General features: G+C 33.4%; 1 non-coding gene and 1 pseudogene across 1 annotated transcript; one reads left to right on the top strand and one right to left on the bottom strand.

The window, feature by feature from the left end:
- The first annotated feature begins 1,223 nt into the window (after window positions 1-1,223).
- Window positions 1,224-2,438, top strand: LOC127082734 (uncharacterized; annotated as a pseudogene).
- A 14,377-nt stretch (window positions 2,439-16,815) lies between these two features.
- Window positions 16,816-16,922, bottom strand: LOC127088585 (small nucleolar RNA R71). The gene has a single exon (XR_007790416.1). It is a non-coding gene; the product is annotated as a small nucleolar RNA R71 (small nucleolar RNA).
- Window positions 16,923-18,781: the final 1,859 nt, after the last annotated feature.

Raw genomic sequence — 18,781 nt, 5'->3', positions numbered from 1 at the left:
ATATATATATATATATATATATTATATATATATATATATATAGTATATTTGTAAGCATTATAAAAAAGATTTACTCTCTATTGCCAATGACTATCATGTTCAATTTGTTGGGTCTTTTCTGTTATTTATGACATAGGATTTGATTCTCTCACTCATCTTATTCAGTTGGGCTCCTCCTAAAGTGATGATATTCTTTTGACAAGTTCTACAAGATAGATTCCCTTCAAAAGAAAACTTAGCTTAAAGGGGAGTGATTAGTGACGCTAGAGTGATTTATTACCCTTTCTGTGGGGATTGAATTGAGTCGGTCTCTCATCGTTTTCTCACTTGTGAGTTAGTTTTATTAGTGTGGTATAAGAACTTTCGGTAGTTGGATTGACATATAGTTCTTCCTAGTGATCACATACTTCTTTTTGAGTTTTTCTCTTTCTAGACCGTGGTGTTAAGTGTAGGGATGATTTTCTTATGATATGACACGTTGTAGTTTGGACTATTTGGATAACTCAAAATGATGTTATTTTTAATGGAGTTATAAAAACTGTGAAAGAGATGGAGGAGAAAAGTATTTTTTTCTCCTGGAAGTTATTGCTAGGTATATCATGGATGAACTCTTAAATGTATTCTGATTGATTTTAAAACGCTATAACTTCCATTAACTTATAATCAAGGACGGATGCAGTAAGAAGAAAGGATGGACCCATGCCCCACCACACTCATCATTGATTAATATTTAATAATATAAGTAATATATTAATATATTTAATATGCTAAAAATTAGGAATAAAATTTAATAATGACCCCACTTAATAAAATGATACGGAATACACATTCATCTGCATTTAAAATAAAATAAATTCTTTAAATAAAATTAAAAAATTTAATTCCTATTTCTTTTCATATTCCTATTAACTCTCTTTTACTCTTTCCAAATAGAAACAAACCACTTTTCGTATTCTTTTTTCTCCCACTCCATTGTTGATCTTTTAAAAGGTAAACTTTTTAATTTTAATCTTTATGGATTTATAATTTATTTTTATTATTGTAATAAGAATATATTATTATTTTATTGAGCTTGAGATTTTGTTAATGCCATATAATCTATTTTTAGAGTTTTGTAGTGTTTGTTTGAAATTGTTGTGTTTGTATCAATTTTATAGTATTATTATGAATTTTCTGAATATGATTTTAATTGTGATTTTTTATTTTGTTTTTAGTAATAAGAAATGGAAAAATATTTCAAAATAAAATCAACAGAGCAATCATCAACTCCTAATCCTCAAACACCTAATGAACGTCGAAGCCCCAAACTGGGTCCTCCTATGAAAAAAAGGTTTTTGGAGTTTGAATTGGAAAAACTTCCTAACGATCCCAGTTTAAGGCCAAAAATGTCAGATTATCATCCAAGTGATAGAGATGAAATTAGAAGATATTATTTACAAAAGAGTCCTTGTCAACCAAAAGAAACTATTTTTCCACAAAGAAAATTTAGAGATACCTTTCGTAAGTTTAATTTGGATTGATATTTAAAATATGGTAGTTGATTGGAATATAGTCAAAGTGAGGATGCTGCATATTTTTTATGTTGTTATCTTATGAGGTCACATCTTGAATAACATAAAGGTTGTGGTGATGCCTTTATAACAGAAGGCTTTACAAATTGGAAAAAAAGTAAAATGTTTCGAGTTCATCTTGGAGATGTAAATAACTCTCATAATCAAGCATGGAGAAATTGTCAAGCTCTAATGAAACAAAATCAACATATTGAAGGTGTCTTGTGTAAACAATTCAATCAAGTTAAAGAGGACTATCGAATTCATTTGACAGGTATAATTGATTGCATTTGATATTTATTAGCACAAGATTTAACTTTTCGTGGTAATGATGAGTCAATTTCATCCAGAAATAAGGGGAATTTTCTTGAACTTATGAGTTTTCTTGTTAACCATAATGAAGATATTTATAAAGTTTGGAAAAGTTGTCGTGGAAATCTTAAGTTAACATCTCCTGATATTCAAAAGGATATTGTTAAAACTGTTGCAACAGTCACTACTCAAGTTATACTGGATGGTCTTGGAGATGATTTATTTGCTACTTTAATTGATGAATCTCGTGACATCTCAGTGAAGGAGAAAATGATTGTGGTTATACGTTATGTAAATAATAAAGGAAAAGTTATTGAGTGTTTTATTGATGTTGTTCATGTTTCAAATACTAGTGCTCTAACATTGGAATCGGGTTTGGAGTCATTATTTGCAAAATATGGATTAAGTTTGTCAAGGATACGTGGACAAGGCTATGACGGAGCAAGTAATATGCAGGGTGAATACAATTGTCTAAAAAGCTTGACTTTAAAAGAGATTTGTTATGCATTTTTTATTCATTATTTTGTCCATCAACTTCAATTAGCTCTTGTGACATTAGCAAAAAAAGCATTCTAAAATTGCTTTATTTTTTAATTTGGTTATGAATTTGTATAATGTTGTTGGAACATCATGTAAGCGCCAAGATATTCTTTGTGAAAATCAAGCTACAAAGATGAAACAAGCATTTGAACATTGAGAAATCTCTGGTGGGCATGGCTTGAATCAAGAAATGACAATTAAGAAGGCAGGGGAAACAAGATGGAGCTCATATTATGGTACATTACTTAGTATAGTTTTTCTATTCTCTTCTATGACTGATGTGCTAGAAATGATGAGGAAGATGGAACAAATTTAGATAAAAAAGGTGAAACACTAATGCTGATGAATTATATGCAATCTTTTGAATTTATTTTCATCCTGCACTTGATGAAAATAGTTTTAGGAATTACACATGATTTATCTCAAGCATTACAAAGAAGTGATCAAGATATTGTAATTGCTATGAAGTTAATAAAAGTGTCTAAAATAAGGCTACAAGCTATAAGAGATAATGGTTGGGATTCTTTGTTGAATGATGTTTCATTATTTTGTGAGCATAATGATATTGACATTTCAGATATGGATGACACTTTTCAACCGGCACAAAAAAAGTCAAAGAGAAAAATGGAGAAAGTATTTAATTTACACCATTTCCAAGTTGGATTATTTTATGAAGTGATTGATCGACAACTTCAAGAGTTGAACAATCGTTTTACAGAAGTGAATACTGAGTTGCTCCTTTGTGTAGCTTGTTTAAGTCCAAGAGATTCATTTTCTGCATTTGATAAGGAGAGGTTGATTCGTTTAGCTCAATTTTATCCTTTAGAGTTTTCTCAAGTTGAAATATTGGCAATAGATTGTCAACTTGAAAACTATTTCTTAGATATATGCTCTAACAGTGAATTTTCAGAATTATAGGGGATTGATGATCTTTCTATCAAGCTCGTAGAGACCAAAAAACATGTTGTGTACCCGTTGATATATTTGCTTTTAAAGTTATCTCTGATATTACCGGTGGCAACTGCAACAGCTGAAAGAGCTTTCTCTACTATGAATATTATCAAGAATCGAACGCGAAATCGCATGGGTGATGATTGGTTAAATGATTGCTTAGTTACTTACATTGAGAGAGATAGTTTTGTTGATGTTAAAAATGAGAAAATCATTCAACATTCTCAGAACATAAAAAATCGTAGAATACAATTATAATTTATATTTATATTTTTGAAAATAAAATGTTATATTTATATTGACCCCACTATTCAAAATTGTTGGCTCTGTCCCTGCCTATAATGGATCTAGTGTGCGTCTTAGCTTTGAAGTAGATAATGGTATGTGGTTTGTATTGTTCTCTTGATGATTTTTAATCCGCTAATGGTGGTTATAGAGGTAAGAGATATAACCTAATTACTTAGGAATTGGTCTTTAGTTACATGAACACTTCGCTTGCTTTTTTTGTTTGATCTATTTTATGTTCTCTAAAATGATTTCTTTGGTTGGTTATTACTTTTTGTAGTCTTGGTAATTCTCTAGACATTTTTTATGTTTTAGGATTATTTGCATTTTGGTGTTTTTCCCTTTATCATTATTAATATATTTTGCCATGCAAAAGAATTACTTTAACTATAAAAATGTGTAATTAAGTTCTGTTTACGGTTTCATTAAGCCAAAATATTAGATGTGTATTATAGCTCATCTTACTCATCCTTATCATCAACCCTGATAATTGTATTAACATACGAATCAAACAATACCGACCATGTTTGGTTAAGTATTTTCATAAAAAAATGATACTTTAGAAATCTAAATTCCAATTTACTTAAAATCTAATAATTATATTTTAATAGTTTCTCAAATGTGTATATTAAACATTAAACACTTCTTTATCAATATAAACGAACAAACATAGATCGCAACTGTTATTGCGAACAAATAGTATACTGACATGGTGGTTAAATAATTTATAAGAAATTAAAACTATAACTATGTCACATCAATCTCAATATGCAACACAACAACAATAAAAACAACTACAACATCGTCCGTCCCAATTTAAAAGTAAGGTTTATTAGGTTATGAGGAGCAACATTAACATTAGATCAAAAATAATATATAAGTGTCATAGACACCACCACATATTTATCTAAAATTTTAAGATAATAGATGTTTAGATTTTTCTATTTATAAATCCTCATGTCTCCACATTTATAATCAATTTAAGACTCCAACTCACACTTGACTTATTATTCTTAACACTTCTCATCAAGTGTTATTCCACAATACTCTCCCTCACGTAAAAATTCTTTTGTCCACGTACATTTATATCACCGTTGACATCTTTTCTTGACTATTTTGATACACCTCTTCCTGGATATTTCGATTTCAACGGAACATCTCTTCTTGAATATTTCGATACAAATAAGTCGGTCCCTTTATTTGAACCAAAGGTTCATGATACTATTTGTTGGATCATGAGAGGGGGTATAAACACCGAGTTAAGAGCAACACACAAGTGAGAGATACACCACATATTCACTCAATTCACTCAAAATCTTAAGATGATAGGTGTGTGGATTCTCCCACTTATAAATGATTCAATCTCCATATTTATAATTAATATAAAACTTCGAATCAATTTGATTTATTATTTTTAGCATGACTATCATATTATATATATTAAACTACAATACCATCTTGACTTTAAAATCTTATGATCGTATTGAAAACTCTATTCACACTTAAGTTGTTTTTTATTTGTGTATTCTATATATTTTTTAGACAATCAAATTTTAATTGAATTATCATCAATATTTCAAATGTGTGAATGTGTAAATGGACAATTGGTAGAGAATTTAATTTCTTGTATTTGATGTAGATTCTTGGCCGCATACATTGATATATGTTATCACGAATTCAAAGAATTTAGAGAATTTAAAATATCAGTGACACTTAATCAAGATCAAATCCTAAATTTTATATTAAACTCGTGAATCCATTATCCATCAAATCTTAATCGAACAATCATCACTACTTCAAACTCAATGAATCCATTAAGCTAATATGATATCTTGTATTAAACTCCTATCTTTTTTTTTCTTTTTTTTTTGGATGTGCACAATACGGTTTTGAAAATGTCACTTCCTTTAGATCCAGTATATACAAATTTGGGGAATATTAAAAAGACAACACATATAAATCTAAAAGGTAAATTGTCATGAGGGGGGCCATATGTACACACCCTTTTAACGACCAAACGGACATGATGATTAGGACACGAATAAAGACAGACACAAAAATCATTAATATGATCACAGAGAAACATCACAGCCTCATATCTTTGAGGATTGATTGACTATGGCAATCTGGCTGGGATTCGAAAAGTGTGTGGGGAACTCTTTCACAGCTATATAGGTTTCCACAAATAAATAGCGAGAAAATGATATTGTATGGACCACCTTGGAAATCAAGTCAAGAACAATAATTGTATAGATAAGGTAACATATCATTATTTGAGGGGTCATAGTCGTACTAAATTACTGTCCCCGTCTATGTTTTATGTGTATGTTGTACAAATGTAGGGGAAAAGGTCTCTATCTGTCGCTAGAATTATACTTTCTTGGAGTATAGTGTTTAATTATATGTTATGTTTTGTCTAAATAATGGAAGAGAGATATGAGAGAAAAAACCCTAATTGAATGAGTGTGAAATTAATCAATGCCAACCCCTTACTGCTATTTCCTCAATGTGAAGTATTGCAAGAAAATATAATAAACTTCACTCCATCTGAATGACGCAACCTGCACAGGCTAGGAAAATATTCACAGCACAAATAGGTGAGGTTGAGATTCATTTCTTTGTGAACAAAAATATACAAGTGGTATCCTTGAGATCCTCTATTAGAATGATTTAACCAAGTAAGGAGTCTATGTAGTAACAGCTGCCAGGAAAATTCAAATCTTACTCATAACCAAACACTTTTGTTTAATGATAAATAACAAATGGAGATGTTTATCAGATAAATATTTTATTTACAGTTTATAGTAGAAATGCTTATAAAAATAACTGTTTTACGATTAAATTTGTATAATCTATTTTTAAAACAGAGGATAGTATAAATTTAAATTATTTTTATATATGTTATTATTTTTATAAATTAGAAGAATTTATAAAGGGTGAGTCAGATCACTCAATTGATGTGGTAATTGAGTTAAATAAGTGTGATATACTAATATGTATATTAATGTAAATAATTTTTTATATTTATCAATCAAAAACTTCAAAAATTTTATTTAAAAAATCAAAAATATTTTTTAAAATTGCTATATATAATTTTGATAAAAGTTTAATCATTAAACCCATCAAATAACACATATCCAAATAAAACCCTTAAAAAATTATATGAACTTCATAGTATGTTATCTATATATTATATATATATATATATATATATATGACAAAGTAACACATAAGTGGGAATGAGAAAAAACAGAAAGGAGAGAGAGAGGTGTTTGCTAAAATTGTTTCTCTCAAGATTCACTCAAGCTTATGAAAAATGTATTACATGAAAGACATAAAGATGGTTGATTTTATAGTTGCTTATGATTTAAGTGATTTACTTGAGTCACAAGCTAACTAAATTAATTAACGGCTTAATCTAACTCCTAGTTAGCTTTAACCCTCCTTTAAAATTATTACATCGTCTCCCCATAATTCTAAATGATTATGAGTCCTAATTGACTCCTCAAATATTCAAAAAAAATTATCTACAAGGTTTTTGTAAAATCATATGTCAATTGCTCATTTGCATGGAAATGTGTGACTTGTATCACGTCTTTCATCACTTGTTCCCTTATGAAAGAAATCTTGTCTCAATATATTTGCTTCTTATATGTGAAATTGGATTTTTGACCAAGTTTATTACATATTTGTAGTCAATCATCAACTTCATAGGATTTTACAATTCACACATTTGATCCTTCAACAAAGATTAAAGCTAATTTGATTAACTTGAGACAAATGATCATGTTATATACTCAGCTTCATAAGATGACTACGTGGGGATTGATTGCTTCTTTGTACACCAAGAGATGGTTGCCTCATTGCGCAAAAATACATAACCAGATGTACTTGTTCTATCAGTTTTATCTCAACACCAATCAACATCGTTATAACTAACCAAACATGTTCTTTTTTCTCTCACAACAATTGGAAACTTCAAACCTAACTTCAAGGTTCCTTTGAGATACCTAAGAATTTTCTTTGCTTCAACTAGGTGAGACTTATATGACAATGCTCATAGATCTTCTCACTATACTTAGTGCATAACATATATCTGGCATGCTATTGCATAAGTATCTTAGTGAGCCAACCATTTGTTTGTACAATATGGCATCTACTCTTCTTCACTTGTACATTCACTCAACTTATTGTTTGTCTTAGAAGGATTTGTGACTTCTTTACATCCATTCATCTCAAATATTTCAAGTAGTTCCTTCACATACTTTGGTTGATACATGATCATTTATTTTTTGCTCTTCACACACTCTATCCCAAGAAAGTCGGATAGCTTGCCTAGGTCTGTCATTTCAAGTTCCTCTATCATTTGAGCCTTTAGATTCTCTAAAGCACATGAATGGTTTCCTATAATAAGCAAGTCATCTACATATAGTCAAATCACCATGATGTCGTCTTCCTTTGATTCCTGCAAATATACATCATATTCCACCGTACATTTCTTGAATCCCGAGTTAACAAGGCATTGATCAATTATTTTATTCCAAGCTCTTTGAACTCTATGTAACTTGTATACCATTTATTCCCTTTTTTATCACAGAGCCTGAAGGCTGAGTTACATATACAATTTTCCTTTAGAGGCCCATTTAAGAAAGTATATTTTACATCTAAATGGTGCAAGGACCAATCTCTACTATTAGTTATTGCCACCATCAACCTTACAGTTTCAAGCCTTGCCACGGGAGCAAATGCCTCATTATAGTCTATGCCATGTTTCTGTAGGAACCCTCTATCCACCGATATTACTTTGTGTTTTGTGAATGAGCCATCTAGATTAAGTTTAGTCCTCTACACCTTTCTCACACTAAAAGTTTTCTTCTTCTCAAGTAGAGGTACCAATTTCCAAGTTTTATTCTTCTCAATTGACCTCAATTACTCTCTCATAACTTCCTTATACATCATCCAAAAGAGCAAAATGTATAAAATATCCTTCATTGTTGACTGCATTATCAAGTCATATTTCACAATCCTCTAATCTTCTATATACTTGTCTTCTCCTTTGTAGCCTCTCACGAGCATGGGATTTAGTTTGTGCAACTTCAGCAACTCCATTATCTTCACCATTTGTTTCATCATCAGACTCTTCATTCTCATCATAGTCTATATAAATATGTCAGACTTCACCTTCCACTGTATCTTTTTTCTTCCATTTCCAAGTATCGGATTAATCAAAGACCACAACTCTGTTAAAGCGAACCTTTTTATAAACAAGATTATATAGTTTGTAGGCACTTGTGTAACTATGATATGAAACCTAAGATGGGGTGAATTAGGGTTGCTAGGTTTTTCTCATTTTTGCTCAAATTTTCTTAAATTAGTATTTTATTGGAAGCAATGAATAGAATTTCACCTTAAGATGAATTTAAAGTGCACAATTTTAAAGGCATGAAGATAAAAAAAAACAAGAGAATTATACTAGTTCCCCTTATCAACCAAGGGTACATCTAATACCTCTACTCCTTAGAGGATTTTCCACTATTTTAGATCCATGTACAATTATTCACCAAGACTTCATTACAATCTTCTAATACACACACAAACAAACATCAAGCCTTATGGTGAACTCTGACTCTCCCTGAATCAAAGATTCTTTTTCACAATCACCAAACACTATGATGATTGTCACCTAACACAATGGTGAAACAAGTCATACTTGATTTTGTAGAGAAATTAAGAACTTATGTTGCCTATACAATAATTAGATTCAAACTTTGATTGATGATTATTATCAATTTAATAACTCAAATGTATATCACATAGTTCCTTAGATTTTGTTTTGGTTTAAGAAACTTTTTATGGTTTATGAAAGTTCACATAATTTCAAACTATAAAATGAAGAACACTTTGAAAATAATTTTAATTTGGTTATGAATGTGTATAATTTTTTTTGTAGTGTATGATGCTTTATATACACTTATGAAAACATTTATGAATGATTGCATTAGTTAGAAAAAGTCCCATGAAGTTTTTCCATTCAAAATATTGATTCTAGTTCATGAAAAAAGACATTAGTTTAGCTGGTATTCGAATACCACATCCTGGTAGCTGAATACCAGTTTGAAACAAAGCATTTTTTGAAAAAATAAAAGTTATATTTAAAAATCACATCCTATTATCCGAATACCACTTTCATTCCAACACTAAATTCAGCTTTTTAAGGCACAACTTCAATGGCTATTATGCACAATCTTTGAAAATATTTTTGGTTAACATTAAATGATGCTTTCTGAGATTTGAAGTGGTATATAAGATGAATGATGATATAGAAAATATAAATACAATATTAAATTTGTTCAATGTTGATCTTTCCCACTTTTTCATTGTTCCGTAACTACCAAAGATCAGGGACCCAATGCTCTACATCAGCCAAAGGACCAATCACACGAGACCCATCATCTAACTTGCCATGTCATGCCCAAGGAATAAATACCTTCGTAAAGGGTTTTTAGATACACAATATCTAATCTCCACTTTCATTACCGCTATCTTGAACCTTATAATGACTTTGGTCTTGGAGTGTTAACCATGCAGGTATCCCCTAGGTCCATCGTATCGGAGACATCAAACACCGATTAACGAAATTGCATCAAGACCGATACCACTGGTTCAAGAAGCACCATGATTGTGAACTTTGATCCATGGTTTTGCATCGTCGCATTGCTCTAGAAGATTCAGTTAATCGTAGTTTTTGTAATCCTTTCTATTTTTGGTTCCGCAGCGGAACATTAGCACCGTCTGTGGGAATCGACTTATGATTCCTACGAAATCCAAGATTTCAGCTCCAGATCTAGACATTGATTTGCAACATATGAGAAACTTCAAATAGGAGCCACATTTATCCTTCATATCTAAACTACCTCAGTGAATCTGTGCAAGTCGTTCAATTACTTTATTCGCACCTCACTAGATCTCAAAAACGATAATGTTTAAAGGAAAACGTGGGAAGTCACTAGAAACGATCCGGTCGGACAACACCTCGACCACCTCTCCACCGGAAAGGCCTACAACTCCTTTAACAACTTCAAAAATTAGGAGGGAAAAGGATCCCATACCCAAGCTTTAGGACCATGTCATCCTCATAAGCCAATCTATAAGAAGATCGGGCTCGAGCTTTGCCGAATTCTGGACGGATGAAGATACCAACGCTTTCTGCTGTGACCGGAGTGACTGCATAGTCGGCATAAAGAAAGAGGAAAAAGTTTATAGTTAATGGCGCCCGAGTGGCACAAGTTTGTAGTTAACACCAAGCACCGCACAAGTACTGAGGTGCATTTCGTGAATATAATAGGATTTCCATCGAATGCACCCAGGGCTTCCACCGATCAAATGACGAAGCAGGGAGCCACTAGGGATATCCCGTGAGAGGCCTCCTGGATGTCGATCTTTAGGAAATATTTCGGTATCTACATTCGAGTGTTGTTCGACGCTACCGTTGGACAGAACTCGAATTCTGTTCGAGAAGGGGATGAGCGACACAAGATGCATCATCCCTAGACTCTCAAACCGGAAAAGCATCCCATAGATTCTAATTAAGCTCTGAGCCCAAGTAAATCAGTCCATTTTAGCCTCAAAAACTAGAGTCAGACACACACAACACAGGTTGGATGTAATCCCAAGCCAAGGGTCCGGTCATGCAGATCTTCTGACCATCAAGATATTGGTGTAAGCCTTATAGGCCAATAGTTTTTGGTACTTGTATCGAATTATTTATTGATAATAAAAAACATTTCTTTGTTATGGTTGTTTTTATAAAAAGTATCCATAGTCAAACTTTATTGTGAAATGAGATAATATTAAAGCATTAAGACTACTATGTAGATAGAATGATGATCAATCTCATAGATCATGGATAAAGAGTTATCAAGTCTTCACATATGCATAAATTTTAGGAGTAATATTTATACTGGATTGACCCACTATGAGAATACTACATGGAATGTTACGCAAAGTGTAACACTCCAACTTTTAAATTAATTCATTTTATTTCGCTAAATATGTTTATATGATTTGTTGGAGTGCTCTGTGTATTTTTGTAGGCGTGCTCTGTATATGTAAAACAATGAGATATGTGGTGGGAAATAGAATAATAAAATATCTTGTGGGACAAGGAGAAGATTGTCATGATTAAGGGGGAGAAATAGAAATTATAATAATTAAAATTAGGTTTTTTGTTTAAAAGAAAAAGAAGGAGAAAATGGGTTTTTGGTGTTGTATGTGAAAAGTTGTGGGAATCAGGAGTGAGGAGGCAAGAGCAAACTTATAGGGGAGAACTACCATCATTAAAATTGTAAGGTTTTGGCTGGAAAATCCAGGTAAGGGGGGATTGCTCATTATTGGGTTCGTATTTCATAAAGGATGGTGAGAGATCTTCATCCTCTTCATTGTTTGATTGTGTGGTCCTCCATTGTTGAGGATTTGTGAATTGTGTGAAGTTTATGTAGAACCTTCATAATTTAATTAATCTATTTGTAATTTTAATTGTATTAATCATGCTAAGTACTATTTAGATATGAATTGTGTGATTGAATTCCATGAAAACATTAGAGATGATGATGTTATGTGTTGATGAAAAACATCAAGAATTGATATGATGATGTTGATTTTGATGTTGTGATGTGTTAATTACCCTTTGATTCATGTATCTTATGACATGATATGTTTTAGGGTTGTTAGAATTAAAATTTTGGGGTTTAGGGTCTGATGCACTATTGGAAAACAAGAGAAATCACACAAAATTGTGAAACCGGATTTTAGGGTTCTAGGAGCTGCTACGGGTCGTTGCAGCTGTTACATGCCGTTGTAGCTACAACGGGAATCCATAGAATCCTATGGTTTTTGTACCAGAGGATTGTTTAAGGGTGGGGGTGGTTTCTTAGGGAGTGTTATGTGTCATGTTATCCAACACAGATGGCCGTAGTAGCTCCCTGGTTTTTGTACCAAGCACGTCATTTTGTGTGTAACTTGAGTTTCGTGACTCCGTTTGAGGTGCGGTTCAAAGTGTTAGGAAGATGACGTGTAATACTACGTCATAGTAATAGCTTGGAGGTTATATGTATGTATGAGGATGGGAATTGAACCTTTTAAATGCGTAAAGTGAGTTGTAAGATCAATTGTGGCGACTGTTTGTTGTTTTTTTGATGTGTTTAGTGAGTTGGTGAGTAAAATTGATATGTTTAAGATTTGTTTGATTTACTTCTATTGATGTATGAATGATTTTTGTTGAATAAGTGTATGAATGTATATTGTAAGGGGTATAACTATATATCATGTTTATTATGTAGAGTTGATGGCCTTATTGGCGATGTATGTGATTTGAAGAAGAACCATTGATGATTATTGCATCTCTATATGTTGTTGTATTTTATACATCATTGTGTACGGACTTGGTCTGGTGGTGTATCGCTTGTCCTGAAGGGGGAACCAGTGACGAGTTTTTGATTTAGTAAGGGGATCAGGGGCGCGTTGTTGATTCAGTAGGGGGATCAATGACATTTATGGTCCGAAGGGGAACCATCGATGATATGGACTAAACCAGTAAAATACCTATGACATCTAAATTGATACCACATGCATATAGAGTCAAGGAGTTTATGCATTGCATACACATCTGTATTGCGATTGATAATTGTTGTGAATGATATCATGTGATTGGTGATTTCTTGAATTATACTATCCTTTATTGTTTATGCACCACTAACTTTATTGAATATATTCTCACCCCCTGGTTGTTTTGTTTATGGTATTTTGTGCTCTTGTGCTATAGATACTCAAGTAGATGAGCACTAGATGCTATTAATAATCTGTCTTCAGAAACCAGTTCAAAGGAGGCTAGTCCTTGGAGGAGTTTATTTTAAGAAATTGAGTGAGACGAAGAGGATTTTTCTTGAAGATTCATTTAGTGAAGATGAAGTTAAGGAGGTGATTTTGAACACAGATAGTGATGTGAGCCCGGGACCGGACGGATTCGGTTTCAGTTTTTCAAAAACTATTGGGAGATAATTAAAGCAGATGATCTAAGTTTTATCAACCATTTCCACTTGAAAGTTGTCCTCCCCAAATCATTAACCTCTTCATTTCTTGCCTTAATTCCTAAGAATTCCAATCCTCAAAGGCTCCATGACTACATGCCAATTTGTTTGATAGGCAACCTCTATAAGATTCTATCCAAACTCTTGGTGGCTAGACTTCAGCAGGTGGTGAATGGTTTAGTTTCACAATGTCAGTCAACTTTTACATCTCAAATACATATTCAAGATGGAGTGTTGGTGGTCAATGGGGTTATGGACTATGCTATGAGACTCAAGAAGGATTGTTTAGTAGTAAAGATTAACTTTAAACAAGCTCAAAATTGTATCTCTTAGAATTACTTAAGGTATATTTTGAAGTCTATGAACTTTGGACAAAAAATGATGAATTGGATAGAGACCATGGTTTTCACAAACACTATTTCCTTTTTGGTTAATGGTTGTCCAACTTTTGAGTTTCAAGTGAGTCGGGGGTTAAGACAGGGTGATCCTCTTTCATCCTTCTTATTCATCCTTGAAATAGAAGTTCTATCATGTATGATGAGAAATGTTATGAGATTGAAAGATTACAAAGGTTTTTCTTTGAACAGGAATATTCAATTTGATATCCTTTAGTTCGCTGATGATACTATCATGCTATGCAATGGACATTGGGATAATCTTTGGAGTATTAAAGGAATTCTTAGAGGATTTGAATTAGCTTTCGGGCTCAACGTGAATCTTGATAACATGAAATAATATCACATTTTTGGACTCGATTTAATTAAATTATATTATCATTTGTTTCGATTTATTTCATTTTATTCGATATTACTTGGTATTTTTCCTTCTATTTGTCTCAGGTAACTTATTTGAAGCATAAGTGAAAAAGGAAGAAAAGGGGGTGAAAAAGAGGATGAAAGCAAATTGCACTAAAGCCCAGCCCACAATTACAAGCCAGGAGCGTTGAACCTGTGACGACCGCCACACAAGGTGTGACGAGCGTCACGGCCTGCTACCTTGTGTTACGAGCGTAACACATGGTGTGACGAGCGTCACACCCCCCATTCCTATATTTTTGGGTTTGACGCGTAAGAGAAGCAACGGAAGCACGTTCCTCCTCTTTCTTCGCTTGACCAATTGACGTGAAAAACCTACTGAATGGAAAACGGTCACTTAATGCATTGGTATAAATAGGACCAATTATGGAACCCTAAAGCTCTCTCAATTTTTCCAGTTTTCGGCACTACATTTATTTTATTGCCTTTTTAATTTTTTCAGCACTTTACTTTCCTAGCAATTTTTATTTCTTTTCTTTTCCAGTCAATCTTTCAAGCACTTAATTAATTTTTCACACAATAGTTTCTACACCGGAAACTATTGTGTATCTTTTACTGGATCTAACCTTACGTTAGATCATAGTATTTTATTCCTTCGCTTTTATTTTCCTGTCCGATTGAAGAGTTCAAGAACAAATCCAACCGGTCTGTGGTGGAGTGTTCAAGATTGCTATTAATTATTCAGGTTCTTTAATTTATTGTTTTAAGTTATATATGCCTTGCATTACTGTTTATTTATATTGTTTGCCTGATATGGTTTTATTTAAGCATGATGATTGTTTAGACCCGTTTAGCATGTCCGGCTAAGTATTTTAGATATCGGTATGTAAAGTAAGCGGAATGAAGGAATCAAAACTAAGTTGGTTTAATTTTATTTAAAAATAAAGTCACTCTTTTTATGGTCTCAATTTACAGGGTTAATCCCAAAGTTTTTGTACGAAAGTAAAAGACATAAAGAAGTTAAAATCAATAGAATGAAAGTTTGAGTTTTTAACTGGACAGTGTAAATTGGACATTAATTCTAAATCAAGGCGAAAGCAATTTTTAGAGTTAATTAAATTCTAATCTTTTTCAAAAAATACTTTTAAAGGTTAAATGTGAGGACGAGAGTTAAGAATTTAAGTTTAATTATATAATCTAAGTCAATAGAGCGAGAGTTTGAGACGAGGATGTTTAAACGGTTAGTGTTTTATTAAAAAAGGTTTCTATAGATTCTGTTGTTTTCAAAAAGTGATTTTGGACTTAACTAATAAGTGACAGCTACGTTAATATAAAGTCATAGTTTATTCAACAGAGTGAGAGTTTGAGATAAGACTTTTAATCAATAGTATCTACTGAAAAGATTTATTTTAAAACCAAGAAACCAACGAAGATTTGATTCCCTAATTACGACGAACTACATACCGATATCCGCTTAATTGATATTTAATTTAGATCTAATTTTAGTTTTACTTTTCCCCCAAACAATCAAAGTATCATCCGCCTTAGCTTTACGAAGTAACCTTAGAAAACGGTATATCGATTCATAAGTCCCTGTGGGATCAATATCTTTTAAAACTACGCGATAGAACTGTGCACTTGCAGTTAGTACCCCAAATCGACTCATAAAGTCGCAATCAAGTTTTTGGCGCCGTTGCCGGGTACTTTTATTTAGTCGATATCGTAACTCTTCTGTTACGCTGTAGAGACTAAGGCAATTTTTATTTTTATTTTTTTTTCTTTCGTTGATTTGTATGCCACACACTCGCTCACAAGGCGAGCCGTTTTACTTACGAATCAACGACATTGAACTATATCTCCGAGTCTTACGACGAATTCGGGAATATCGTGCTGCAAACAATCTCCCTCCTATCGAAGTGCCCGACCTCAAAAATCTTCTTCCTTCGTCGATACCCGAGATGGCAGAAACCAGCTCGTGCTCTTCGAGATTACGCCGCTCCATCGCAAGATGAGCCGCATTCGAGTATTGCTCCACCCGCAATCGAAGCAAACAACTCCGAACTTAAACCTTCGCTGCTACAAGCAGTGCAACAAAATCAATTCTCTGGAAATCCTACCGAGGATCCAAACCTTCATTTATCCGTATTTGTCCAATACGATGATACTGTTAAAGCTAATGGTGTCACTTCTGAGGAAATTCGACTTCATCTTTTTCCTTTCTCGTTAAGAGATAAAGCTAGAAGATGGCTTCAGTCTCTTCCTTCCAACTCAGTCACCACATGGAACGAGTTGAAGAAAGTCTTTCTTGCCCGATATTTTCCTCCAAGCAAAACAGCTATGTTGAGAGCCCAGATAAATGGATTTAAACAGAAAGATAATGAGTCTCTTTTCGAAGTATGGGAAAGATACAAAGACATGATGAGACTTTGTCCACACCATGGTTTAGAGGACTGGTTAGTAATTCATACCTTCTATAATGGTCTCTTATACAACACAAGGTTAACAATAGACGCCACCGCAGGTGGTGCGCTTATGGATAAACCTTATGCCGATGCTTATCAACTTATCGAAAGCATGGCCCAAAACCATTATCAGTGGGGAAGCGACCGAACAATGGTAGAGAAACCTCAAATGAAAAGTGGCATGTACGAGATAAGTAGCCTTGATCATGTTAATGCAAAAGTGGATGCTCTGGCCCAGAAAATTGAAAGTTTAAATGTATCACCTCCAGCCACCGTGGTTGGCGCAACTCAAAATTGCGAAGTCTGTGGAATCCAAGGTCACACTCCTGCAGATTGTCAACTCCTAACAGGAATCCAAGCAGAACAAGTGAATTATGCTCAAGGAAATCCCTACTCGCATACCTATAACTCTAACTGGAAGAACCATCCTAATTTTTCATATAAGAGTAATAATGCTTTATACGCACCAGGACAAGCTCCCAATCAAGCCCCAGCTATACCTCCGGGATATCAAAAGCCGATCCCATCTACACCTAACAATAACATTCCTAGGAAATCCAACTTGGAAATCATGATGGAGAACTTCATAGTTTCTCAACAGCAAACCAATAAAGATTTCTTAAACCAGAATGTACACACTAGCGAACAAATTAAACAACTAGCAAGTAAAGTAGATGCCCTGGCTACCCATAACAAAATGCTGGAAACACAAATCTCACAAGTAGCTCAACAACAAGCGCCTACTGCTGCCCCAACTGGCACATTTCCTGGACAGCCCCAACCTAACCCGAAGAGCCACGCTCATGCAATCATATTGAGAAGTGGAACAGAGGTAGAAGGACCGTCTGATCCAAGGATGGAAAACCAAAACTCTAAAAAGTCAACTGAGGAAGAAAGTAAACCTAAGGAACAGGAAGAGAGTAATAAGGAAACCGTAGAAAAGAAAGAACCTTATGTGCCTCCACCACCTTATAAACCACCTATCCCTTACCCTTAAAGGCTTATTAAAACCAAAGATGCGGGCCAATTTAAAAAATTTGTTGACCTACTGAAACAATTAAACGTCACAATTCCGTTTACAGAAGTTATTACGCAGATGCCCTCATATGCTAAGTTCTTAAAAGAAATTCTTTCTAATAAAAGGAAATTTGAAGAGAGCGAAATTGTTACACTCACTGCTGAATGTAGCGCCATAATCCAGAATATGCCTCCAAAACTTAAGGATCCTGGTAGTTTCTCTATACCCTGTCACATAGGAAAATTTGTCATAGATAAAGCCTTATGCGATTTAGGAGCCGGTATCAGTGTTATGCCTTTATCCATATGCAAGAAACTGGAAATGGGAGAATTAAGACCAACTAAAATATCTGTGCAACTAGCAGATCGTTCTGTTAGATATCCTGTAGGAATTCTTGAAAATGTTCCCGTGCGCATAGGTCAATTCTACATTCCAACCGATTTTATAATTATGGACATAAGAGAAGATGAAGTTACACCCATTATATTAGGAAGACCATTCTTAGCAACCGCTGGTGCGATCATAGACGTAAAACGAGGACGACTCACTTTCGAAGTAGGAGAAGAGAAAATTGAGTTCATTCTTTCCAAATTTTTGAAAGCACCTGCAATAGAAGACACATGTTACTTTATGGATATCATCGATGAATTCATAAAAGAAACAGAGTTAGAAAATGACAAATTGTTTGACTATCGTGTAGAAGACGAACTTAACCAATGTTTAGCAATAACACCGGACCCTACGCAATGCCTTAAGAAACCAAACCTCGACCTGAAAACACTTCCCAAAAATCTGAGATATGAATTCCTAGACTTAGAACTTG

This window comes from Lathyrus oleraceus, chromosome 5, assembly GCF_024323335.1.
Source record: "Lathyrus oleraceus cultivar Zhongwan6 chromosome 5, CAAS_Psat_ZW6_1.0, whole genome shotgun sequence".
Lineage (NCBI taxonomy): Eukaryota > Viridiplantae > Streptophyta > Magnoliopsida > Fabales > Fabaceae > Lathyrus > Lathyrus oleraceus.
This window is presented reverse-complemented; position numbering and strand designations above follow the sequence as displayed.